Here is a 12,270-nt window from a genome sequence, read left to right as displayed (position 1 = left end):
TCCTGCTAGCCCTGAACAATCACAAATGCCTGTGCTTCTCTGTGGGTTTAAAATGAAAGACAGACATGAAGGGGTAATACAATAAAGATTACCATTGTCTAAGGATTGTCAGAGAAAAGGCATCAAGCACACTTCACTTAACAACTTCCATTTCAATTCTCACCACATTATAAGCACCAGAGTATTAAAGCATACAGATAAACAATAATTTGATGAAACTTTCCTAACTACTTCTACATCAGCTGGCTCCTTCAGCATTCCAGATTTGACCTGTGCTTTGAACATGGATCATTCATTCAGCTGCCTATTTTTAAGTGTAAATTATTGCCCTCATGCATCCTAAATGCTTATGATTCAACATCAAATGCTAGGTTTGAACAGATCAAGAGCACTGTAATCTAGGCATATATTAATCCTGCATTAATAAAACAAAGTCATACATGGCTGAAGTAAACCCATGAAATATATTAACTGAAAATTAAAATCTTAGCTACTCATTCAACTGGCTCTAAGGCTGCCGATACTAATCATGACAATAGTAGTGTGACACTTCCCAAAGAAAACTCTTCTTTAATTACTTGGATTCTTTTTTTTACGAGGTAAGAGGCTTTCTATTAAATGTCACACCTTACTTTTCATTCTTCTTTTAAACAAGTCTGGTGGATAGCAGAAAAAGAAATGGTTATGACTTCAGGATCAGAGGCAGAGTATCTTCCTAAATTCCTACATATAGGCGTCAAGCCTAAAATATAGGGGCACCTATACACAAGCCAGGAGGCTGCCCTGCCATGTTGTCATTACAGGGTGTCAGAGCAGATTCTATTAATTGTCTTCTGAAGCGTGGTAATTACTGTGCTCCAGCCAGCCTCAGTGTCTCATGTATTGGTGTTTCCACACTTCAAAATGGCAGTGGATGTGCTTTAACCAAAGCTTTAGATAAAGTGACTCTGCTGCCATTTTGATGTGCAGGGACACTGATACATGAGATGTTAATTAGAGCACCCCCCACCCCCCCACACACACACACTCCTGGAGCATGTGTAAAAACACCCTCGGTGTCTTGTCCCAAGAGGGTGATCTGAATCTGCATTTAAGGCACCTAGTAGAGATGATAAAGAGCAAAGTTGATCTGAAACACTTACCTGCTAACCAGCGCTATCTCTAAGCATCTCTAATGGGAAACTTTGAGCACAGGCATGTTTCCGAATCCCAGTCATGCCTCGGGGTTGAGATGCCTGACTCAAGAATGCACTCCTAGCAACTTGGAAACCAAGAGAGGTGCCCATCTTTTCCATAACTGTACGGGGAGAAGGGGGCAGGGGGGACGAGAGAGCAGGTGGGGCAGAGAGATATATATATCTATATATATCTATATAGCTATATATAGATATATATATATAAAGAGAGAGAGAGAGATGCCCCACCCAGTGTTACCTTCAGGCTGGTGGGTAGAGATAGCTCCTGAGATGCAGAAGAGGTTGGTTTCAGATTCTCTTCAGGATGAGGAGTGTCTGAGTGCTAACTAATAAGCTACTACACAAAAGTCAAGCAGCACCACAATCACCATGACCGTTCTTTGTACTAAACTGAATATTGTCAGCATGCTTCTGGCACATAATGGATGGGGCCTCTCCAGGAACTAAGGTGTTTAACCACCTTTCCAGTCTTCATGCGGATTACAACAGGAGGGCCTAGCTACTTTACTGGGTTGATTTTGGATGTGTTCAGAAATCTACCTGCCAGGCTAAGTACAGGCAGTCAGAAAGGCTGAGGCTGAATATATTCAATCTTCACAGGTTAGTTTAAGCTGAACTGATGAGCAAGTGAATGGGCATTCACTTTTGATTCCAGAAATGCAGCCACATGCCTACAGTGACTCAGTCCAGAAGCTGGGGGGTAGAGGAGGAGGGGGCAGTGCTAGAGCATGCCGCTCTATTCAGCTGGAACAGACAGCTTGAATCATTGGGGATCTGGGACAGAAGTTCAATAAACCAATTAAATCAATTAAGTCCGCTACTTCATCCATCCAGGTTTATCTTAAATCAGTTTCAGCCATTTTGAAACTGGTTTATGTGCACCAAACTTCTGTTGTGTTACAGATTTGAACCAGTTTCTAATCACTTATACCAGTTTATATGCAATTTCTGTCCATCGCATAAATGGCTAGGCATATTTTTCAGGCCCAAATAGAGGCATCTAATAGATTTAGACACCCGAGTGGTCTCCAAGTTGCTGAGGGTACATACAGGCATTACATTTAGATTGATCGAACCAGAGTTAGGTCAATCTAAATGCCCAATAGTGCAGGCAGGCAGAGGACTTAAATCACTCCCAACATGGAGCAGCCAATCTAAGTTAGTTCACCTGAGAAGGTGTATGCCTGATATAAGAAAGGGGTAAGCTGATCTCATCAATGACCATACACATTCAGAGAGTAGCCTCAGGGCTGGGAAAGCCCAGCTGCTAGCCCTAGTCCCAGGACTGCATTATTTCCACCCCCACTAACCCTGACTAGGCTAATTTTAGCCCCCTGGCCCCATCCACCTGACTGAGCAATGCCCCCCACCCCATACCACAGACCCACCAACACTCCCAATCCCACCAGTGCCTCCCCCCAAACTCTGAGTTACACTAGGATACCTGGGCAGCTCCCAGAAGCAGCAAATGGCTGCACACACCCCTCCCAGTCTGCATTCACACAGCTTAAAGTAAACCATGTGAATGCAGACCTGCTACAGCGAATCACTGTATATATCCCAACTAAATAATCTGGATCTCGCCCAATGGTTCTAATGGATTTAGGGAATTTTTATTCTCCTATGCTCTTATATAGGATTTCTTATGTAATTGTATTGTCAAAAAGAAACTAAGTAATATTTAGAAGCCTTGTATACCAGTCAGTCTTCCTTGGGATATTGAAATTGATTTTCTTTGCAGTGTGTGAAGATTCATAATGTATCTTTTAAAGAACAATTAAACTATGTGCAATGTTACTATCACTACCAAGGGGTATCTTAATTAGACTATGTTGGATTATTCTTCCATGCGACATGATGAAGCCAGTTTATGCACAGTTCTTACATGCTAATGTCCAGTTCCTGTTGTTGCTTCATTCTGTGCAATGTACAGGTTGCTTTTAGATATAGTCATCTTATATTACATGAACAAAACAGCATGTAATAATCTTATATTACATGAGCAAACAACATGCATTTTGCTTATATTTCATTATCACATAGGCTAAAATGTGTCAACAGGTTGCTTTGATGACAAATCATTTGCTTGTGGCAATTTGTGTACTGAATACCATGTACTAAATCCTCTCCTGTGTAGAAGGTAGGATAGGCAAAGAAAGGATACACATATATAGATGCATTCTTAAAATCTGGACATGGATAGGTCTTTAGCTTAAAGTGGATGTGTTATCCAGGAAGTGTTGGTGATAATGTGCTATTGTTATTGACTTTCTATTAAATTTAAACCATAAGATCCTCGTTTCAAACTAAATGATTATTTTGGTTAAATGAGGATAACATTAATTAATATATGTGATGGCTCTGGCTATTTCAGAAATATCTCTCTTGTACAATCAAGCCCTGACCAGAAACGCAATTTAAACAGAAATTCTACAGAGTTCATATGTGTAAAGAAATTCTATTAAAAGAGCAGTATATTCTTACAGCATATTTACATCAGCTGTTCCACTTCCTTATTCATTTAAAAGGTTTAACATTTATGAAAAGCTTAAGGTTATCAAAGAAAACAGTACCACAACAGTTAGAGCTGTCAGCTTTGATAGCTTTAAGGTTTAAATGACTAAGATTAATTACTTGGTCATTGAATAAATCATTACTAATCATAATTTGTGTATGTTCCTGGACTTCGCAATAGAGAATGACAGCAGTACAGCCTGTCCAGAACTAATTGCTATAAACGTGCCAGATGTTGTAAAAATCTGGACATATTCACTGTAAAGGGGAGTGAAGAAAATACCTTAGGCAGGTAGAAATGCATGATTTAATAGTCTAATCTATATTTCTGACATTATTGGTCAAAGAAATATGGTAAATATATACAGCCTTTATTAATATTGGAAAAGGTTATTTCCCTTTACACCATTTCCCCCCCCCCCCTTTTTTTTCCTTATGTCTTAATCCTAATAGAGCTGAGTTTGGCTATAAATGTTTATGCTTATACAAAGGGCATTAGCCCATGGAAAAATAAGAAGCGGGGCTTAAATTAGCACTCTTCTGTCTTTATTACTTAATATGACTAATGATCCTTTTTTAAACATAGTAAAATAATATGAATATTAAAGGAATCCTTAGTAATTTACAAATCCTAAATAACGCAAATACATAAGCCAAATTAGGACAGGAATAAAATCTGAATAAACTGCATTGCTGCTTCTATTCCATTTTAATTTCTTCATTCATGAAGCATCACTTAATGCAATAACTTATATAGACTTTATATATAGATATACACTTAGAGGTTAAGCTTACCAGTACTGAACTAGCTTCTTTGTTATGTATTCGAGTAATAAAAATGTAGTAGTGAAATATATTAAACAGTAAACCTCTGCCTATCATTGAAAAAAGTATCATAAGCAGCTGGGAGATACAAGACCTATTATTATGAAAACCTGCTTGCAAATTAGATCAATAGATGAGAAAAAATGTATTTCTAGTCTCTCATCAATTTATTGGAAGGGCAGGAACATCAAAAATCCTGCAAAACGGTAGGTAGCATTTCTACCTCCCACTATTCTTACTAGTTAAAGGATCAAGTGGGTAACTGCATACTGTTAACAGCTAAAGAAGACCTTTCTTGAGGTTAAATGGCAGGGACTTGAACTCTGGAGGTAAGTGAATCTGACTTTTTCTCAGTGCTGCTTGGTGTTGTGGATTCTCATTTTGATTACAGAGCCCAATCCTGAAAACAGTTATGCATATGTTTAACCTCATTAAAGTCTCAATGCAAATATAAGCATTTGCCGGTCAGGGTCACAGGAGGTAAATTCTGGAGACTGCAAAGAGCTTTGGTCTTTAAAGAAGTTTACAGTACAATAAAAAACAAAAACAGGCAATGGGTAGGGTGTACGGTTAAGTTAGGAGGATGTATTTTTAATTAGCTTTAAAGGAAAAAATACCTCTGTAGTGTGCTACAGACTGCTGCAAACTGGAGTCATAGAGGGTGACAAACAAAGAACAGATTATTGCAGAAGAATCGTAGTGTCAGGGTTTGGTCTAATAATGTGTTCAATTAATGTATTGGTGATATTCAAATGCACACAAATCACAATCTGTTAAAGTTACTACAAAATTCTTTTCCGAGGATATCTAAGCATGCATATGCAAACACACATCAGCCAGTATTATTTATTCAGTGCATTTGTTGCCTTTCAGGGTCCAAGCCCCCACGTCTGTTAGAACAGAACTATTAATTTAGAGGTTGTAGTTGTATCTTAGCCAGCTGCTTTAAATGTGATATATCTGTTTGTAATATTCATGCTGAGTCTTTTTTCCTCCAGCCTTTTTTGCTCCTGATACTGAAAGCTAGATGATATTTTGATAGTCTTATGCAAGGACACGGCAAGTTCAAAATAATAACAATGATAAATAAAGCAATATTTTTCCAGCAGAAGACTGAACTGTTTGTTAGAAGAAAGGCACATACACAACGAACACTTATCAGACACTATCTACTCTATCCATACATTAGAGTTTTTAAGAAGGATTCCCCCCAAGAAATGCAGAATTGGAGTGGGATTCCAGAATCTATTATGTCCAATATCAGAGATGTCACAGGAGAAAAGCAGGGCCCATAAAATATAAATTGATATGTTTTTAAAAGGAACAGGAGATGATGGAATGGGATGGCACAGCAAATGGTATACATGCAGGGCCACTAAGAACTGACTCAACATTTGCACAAAGTTTTTTCACCAGCATAACCCTAATTTGCAGGTGAGCATGTAGCCAGCCAACCCTGACATCATTACATCTAGGTACCTAATCTGTGAATAAAAAACAACTTACAGTATAAACAACAAAGAAAGGACCCCCTCCCCTCCTTCCACCTCAAGACTTCAGTGGATTTCAGTTTATGCTCTATTAGAAAGAAAAGCACAAAAACATTTTCATCCACAAAATAAAAACTATTTTTTAGCTTGGGTGAAACCTGTTTTGATAGGGGAAAAATGAGCAGCATCGCTATCTCTCTACCTGTATAGATGAGAGAGCAGCCGTAGTTACAATCGGATCATCAAAACACTATTTTACCAGGTTTGATTGGCCTCTGCTCCTGTGTTCATCAGCTCTCTTTGTGCTTTTGCAAAGAGGTGAGAAGAAATTAGTGGATACTAGCCCTACTTCCTGGAAGTATTGAGGATAATGAATCCCAAGCATTTAACTGCAAAAGATCACAGCAGAGAAGTAGACATTACATGTAGTTACTTGTTTTTCATCTTGGTCTATTATTTTGAATCCTCTTCATAATGTGACTAGATTACAATGCCTGGGGTTAATGAGACAATTAACTTTACACAAGATACCAATCACATAGACTGTTTAACTGTAATTAATGATGGTGACTTTTAATATGGTTCTTTGTATATATAAATGCATTTTGCCAAAGTTATCCTCTGGCTTTGAAGGAACATTTCCAGAAGTCATTCACAACTGGACAGATATTTAGTTGCAGGGCAGATTTTGATACACTATGTGATGCCTTATTCCTTGTGCAGACCCAGATACATTTCTGAAACTATTAGTGTTGTAAAGTGCTGGTCAACCTGAAAAAGGGGATTAGGTCTTTAGTGTATATTTTGTGGTGCAGAGAGACTGGCCACTCTGCTATCTGACTACTTACCAATAAAATGCTTCCAGGTAATGAGAGCCTTTTATTGTTTTTATTATGTTTTTTTTTTCCTGATAATTTCCTCTGGTGTTTTATTTACTGCCTATTTTATGATGATATAGTATCATAGAGTAAAGTTCATTTTTTTCCGATAACTAGGCCTACTTTTAAAATGGGTACCCATTTAATCGCCACCGTCAAGTTCCTGGCGCTGCAAGCTAGGTGAGTGGTGAAGGCTGCTCCACAGGCCACATCAAGCCCTGTGCTCCAGGATCAGGTCCTGAGGTCTGGCACTGCCCCCTCTTGTTCCTGTGTGCCATGATTGGGTCCCAGAGTCCTGGCACCACCCCCTCTATGCCCCCCATACCAGATTTGGGTCCTTGGGCCTGGTTCCACCATCACATGGCCTTGAGTGCAGGGATCAGGCATGCAGTGTGCAGGGCCCAGGGCTTGTCACAGGTCCACATGATACAGCACCATAGGCTGGATTTTGCCTGTGAGCCAGCAGTTAAGCACCCTTGCACTTAGTAATTACAAAGAAACGGGCATGGAGTGTGTTCTAAGAGGATGATTGGACAGGACTGCTGGGGCCTTGTCTAGTCTTAAGGCTAGGGACAGACATTCAAAAAGCCTGAGCTTGAATTGATTCAATCTTTGCAGGTTAGTCTAATCTGCAGAGTTTGAACTGATTTGCAAGCGGATAGACATTCTATTTCTATTCACTTTTGATTCAGGAAATGCAGGCAAATGCCTGCAGTGAGTCAGGCTAGAAGCCGAGGGGTGCTAGAGCAGCCCTTCCTTCCCTTTTATAGTGCTGAGATGAGGGAGGGGTATGGCCAGGCCCCAGCACGGTACTTTTATTAAGGAGGGGTTTAAACCCTGACCCTGGCCTGCACAGTCCCAAGATGGGGTGTGCCTGGAGGGGGAAGCAGCCATCGCCAGGCTTTTCAGAGCTTGCTGCTCAAGGGGAGGAAGTATTGCCAAACTCCGCTCCCTGGCCTGCACTCTGAGGCAAAGAGAGGTGGGGGATGTGGGGGAGGACTGCTTGTGTGGAGTGCATGCATCTGTTGATGATACTGAGCTTTTCAAGCTCCCTCTTCCTGCTTCTTTATAGTGCCTGCAGTAAACTGACAGCACTCACAGGACCCATGCATTGCAAATAAGGCCATTTCTCATACATCTCTCTGTCCCTTCTTGAACACCGTCAGATTGTGGCCTTTGAAGCAAGCAAACCAGTAGGCAGCTTATCAGCCCATCAAGAAAACAAAGCCCCTCTCATTAATTCAACCACTTCTTAAAAAGCTTTTTCCAAGGAAGGAATGGAAGGACATTACCAGCTGAGCTGTTGATTAGCTCCCAAAAGCCCCAAGTGGATACTGCCCTGTCTGCCTTTGTTCCAGTGAAATTGGAGACACACACATTTCATCATTAGCCAGCAAGGGAGTTGGGGTCCCCGCAGCTGGGGTCCCTGCTGTGGGAGAGGGGGATCTCTGCTTGAGCAGAGAGTGAGGGGAGGGTGGGGCAGGGGGAAGCCAGGTAGACGCTACTAACTCCTGATTAGGGAGGAGAGGGGTGGGGCCAGCCCTGTTCTCTGGAGCAGAAAGCCCAACCCAACACAGCCCAGGGCTGAAAAGCATGCTGGGATGATGGGGGACTCTGATTTAACTTAAACCAGGAAGACGTCTGGGACAGAAATTTCATAAACCGGTTTGACCCAAATCAGTTAAGTCTGATATTACATTCAATCGGGTTTATCTTAAACCGGTTTGAACCATTTTGAAACTGGTTTATGTGCACTGAACTTATGTTCTGTTACAGGTTTAAACTAGTCACTGATCACTTAAACTGGTTTATGTGCATCTTCTGTCCCTAGCTGAGAGTACCCTTTGAAGCCAGTCCAGGCTTGGCTTCCAGAGCAGTGGTTTTCAACCATGGACCCCTGGGCCTCTGCAGACTATGGTCTAAGGGATTCACAAAAGATTACTATGATCAAGCAAAAGTATATGAATACCAATACTTACAATTCAGAGGGGTCTGCACTTCCATTCAAAATTTCCAAAGGGGTACGCAACTCCATTTGAAATTTTTTAGGGGTCCACAAATGAAAAAAGGTTGAAAACCACTGTTCTAGAGTAAAGAGTAACCCCAGGCTCTTTCCCACTTTGAGACCCCAGACTTTTGGTCCCTTACCATGCATACCTGGTTCTCTGGGGCCCTGACTTAGGGATGTAGCATTCATTTCACTCCTGAAAGAGGGACTTCACCTCCTCTTGGAGCAACTTAGTGCACCCCACATTTCCAAGCAGCATAGCAGAAAGTCTTTTCAGTAAAGGTATTTAATAAGGCAAAGCCATTCAGCCAGACATTCTCTGTCTCCTTCAAAGTGGTTAAGTAAGCCTTCCATCTCTAATCCAACCTATGCAGTTCTAGGCAGCCCCAAAGATACTCAGCTGTTCCTTTTTCAGTCTCTCCAGCTCCTCAAAGCTTCTCCACTTTTCCCAGTCCCAGACTCCTTTGCCCCAGACCTTCCCTCTTTGTGCTCCTCCCTTCTGCTTCTGTATCCAAATTTTTCTTTCTGTTAGGTTGATGTGTGTTGTCCCTGGACTACTTAGTTGGCTCACTTACTGTTTCATATACATTATGTAATTTGAGTAAGTTAGAGAATGCACAGTGGAAAGTAAGTCCAGAAGGTTCTGGATCACATGAGCATCTCAAATTCACGATGTAATGACCTGCCTTTAGTTATGAGCATATCCAGACTACACAGGGAGGAAGAGGTACATTGGCATGAAATGTAATTACCTGCTCTCTGAGGTGATGAGCGTGTAATTGTTACTCCAATATAGAGTGATAGCCACATGGACTGACATGATTGGACTAAGGATGATTGATGGGAATTTCGAAGGCATGATTGGTCCTAGCAATGATGGACTGAAAAATGGTGGTGTGGTACTTTGAACTAAAGCTTATCATACGAGTTTTAGTTTAAAGCACCCCACCACCATTTTTCAGAATGGGGATGCTGATACACGTGACGGTGGTAATTACCATGCTCCAGCATACTTGATTAATCGAGTCTGCTCCAACAAGCTGTAATTACAGTGCATCAGAGCAGCATCACTGTCCTAGGAGCCCAATGTGCTTGCTTGCTTCCATGTTTGCTCGTTCACATGATCAGCAAGTCCCCCTGAGTCGGTGTACCAAGGCCCTGATCATAGTTGGATCTGGAGGGAGCAGAGAGACCCTAAAGGATCATTTGGAAAGGTAACGTATCACCCCACCCTACATTCCAGGAGGTCAAGTCCTTGTGCAAGGAGAGATTTCTGTGGGGGGAGGAAGAAAAGGGGTTAAATGTGCTGCCTGTTCTCCTCTGTGGAGTAAGGGTGTCTGTGAACTGTTCCTGCACCATTGTTGTGAGAGAGAGAGAGCCAGTCTATGATTTTTATGTTCTTTACTGTTCTGTCTATTGATTGTATGCCTATATACCCTGTTAACAGTTTGTTAATTCATTGGTTATAATAATAACAACTCAATCATTAACTGTTAATGAGACTCACTATTTAGGGTTTCTCATTTGCCTTCTCAAGTTGGGCTGTAGATGTGGGTCATTTAGAGTTAGGATCCATCACTTTCATATGAGAGAGAAAAGTAATTAGGTATTTGTCGCAAGGATTAACAACACTTATGACCAAGTAACTAAATCCTTGGATGATGGTGTCGCTGTGGACGTAGTCTTTCTAGACTTTAAGAAGGCCTTTGACACGGTCTCTCACTCCATCCTCATCAATAAATTAAGCGACTGCGGCATTGATGCCAGCACAGTTGGATGGGTAAAAATTTGGCTGATGGGGCGCACCCAGAGAGTAGTGGTGGATGGGCTGCACTCAACCTGGCAAGATGCGAGCAGTGGGGTACCCCAGGGCTCGGTCCTCGGGCCCGCACTGTTTAACATCTTCATCAGTGACTTGGATGAGGGGGTGGAAAGCACGCTGTCCAAATCTGCTGATGACACTAAGATGTGGGGTGAGGTGGACACACTTGAAGGGAGAGAGAGGCTGCAAATAGATTTAGACAGACTACAAAAGTGGGCAGAGGAGAATAGGATGGAGTTCAACGTAGACAAATGCAGAGTGCTGCACCTTGGGAGAAGGAATCCACAGCATATATACAGGCTGGGGAGTTCCTTTCTTGAAAGCACAGAGGCGGAAAGGGATCTCGGAGTCATTATTGACTCCAAGATGAACATGAGCCGCCATGCCAGACTGCAGCCAGCAAGGCCAGCCATACCTTGTCATGCATCCAAACGTCCATAGGGTTCAGAGGAGGGCCACCCGCTTGGTGAGAGGGCAGCAGGACAGGTCCTATGAGGAGAGACTGAGGGACCTGAACCTGCAAGAGGAGGCTGAGGGGGGACCTGGTAGCTGCCTACAAACTCATCAGGGGAGATTAACAGCAAATAGGTAGAGGAGCCCTTTTCTCCCCAGCACCACCTGGGGTGACAAGGAACAATGGTAATAAGCTGATGGAGAATAGGTTTAGGTTAGAGATCAGAAGGCAATATTTTACAGTTAGGGTGGCCAAAATCTGCAACCAACTTCCCAGGGAAGTGGTCCTCGCCCCTACCTTGGTCAAATTCAAGAGGAGGTTGGATGATCACCTGTCTGGGGTCTTGTGAACCCAGCATTCATTCCTGCCTGTGGCAGGGGGCAGGCTACATGATCTGTTCAGGTCCCTCCTGACCCTAGCTACTATGAAACTATGAATTTAAATACGGTGATTTTTCCCTGTTCAACAATACACATTTTTGAGCATGTCCTTTCACAGCATCTGATGAAGTGAGATTCAGCCCAGGAAAAAAATCTACCATCTTTTGATTAGTCTATGAGGTGCACATCTGCCCTGCCTTCAACCTGTTTCTTCTTTCCATTCCTTTTATCACATTTGCCCACTCTTGACACATCCTGGGTGTTTGCCATCTCATCTTTGTTGATATGTCAAGAGGCAAGGATTTCTTAGGATGATATTCTTTTATTGGACTGACAGTGTAGAGATAGAGGTAGACAAGTTTTCAAATGCAAGACATTCTTTGTCCAGTCTAGAAACAAAGCCAGTCAAGACTTTTGTTGCTAAAAGGCCAACTGATCTGTCCTGAATGTATCCAACCCTGGCATTTAAGCTCTCCTTTCTGTGCACAGACTAAGGAGGTAAACTGAGTTACACACTATTACACCACCAATGTGAATACAGTTAACACATAAATATTACGATAAAGCACATAGTCTGTCACAATGAGGAAAGGCAGGGTCTTCCCAGTTGCCAAACTAATATTACCTTTGAAGGGAAGTGAAATTCAACAGAACACTAGTCACACAATATTCAATTTTGATTTATTTTTTTTGTAATTCTCAG

This window comes from Alligator sinensis, unplaced genomic scaffold (assembly GCF_000455745.1).
Source record: "Alligator sinensis unplaced genomic scaffold, ASM45574v1 scaffold349_1, whole genome shotgun sequence".
Classification (NCBI taxonomy): domain Eukaryota; kingdom Metazoa; phylum Chordata; order Crocodylia; family Alligatoridae; genus Alligator; species Alligator sinensis.
The sequence above is the reverse complement of the archived record's forward strand: the minus strand, read 5'-3'. Positions refer to the sequence as shown.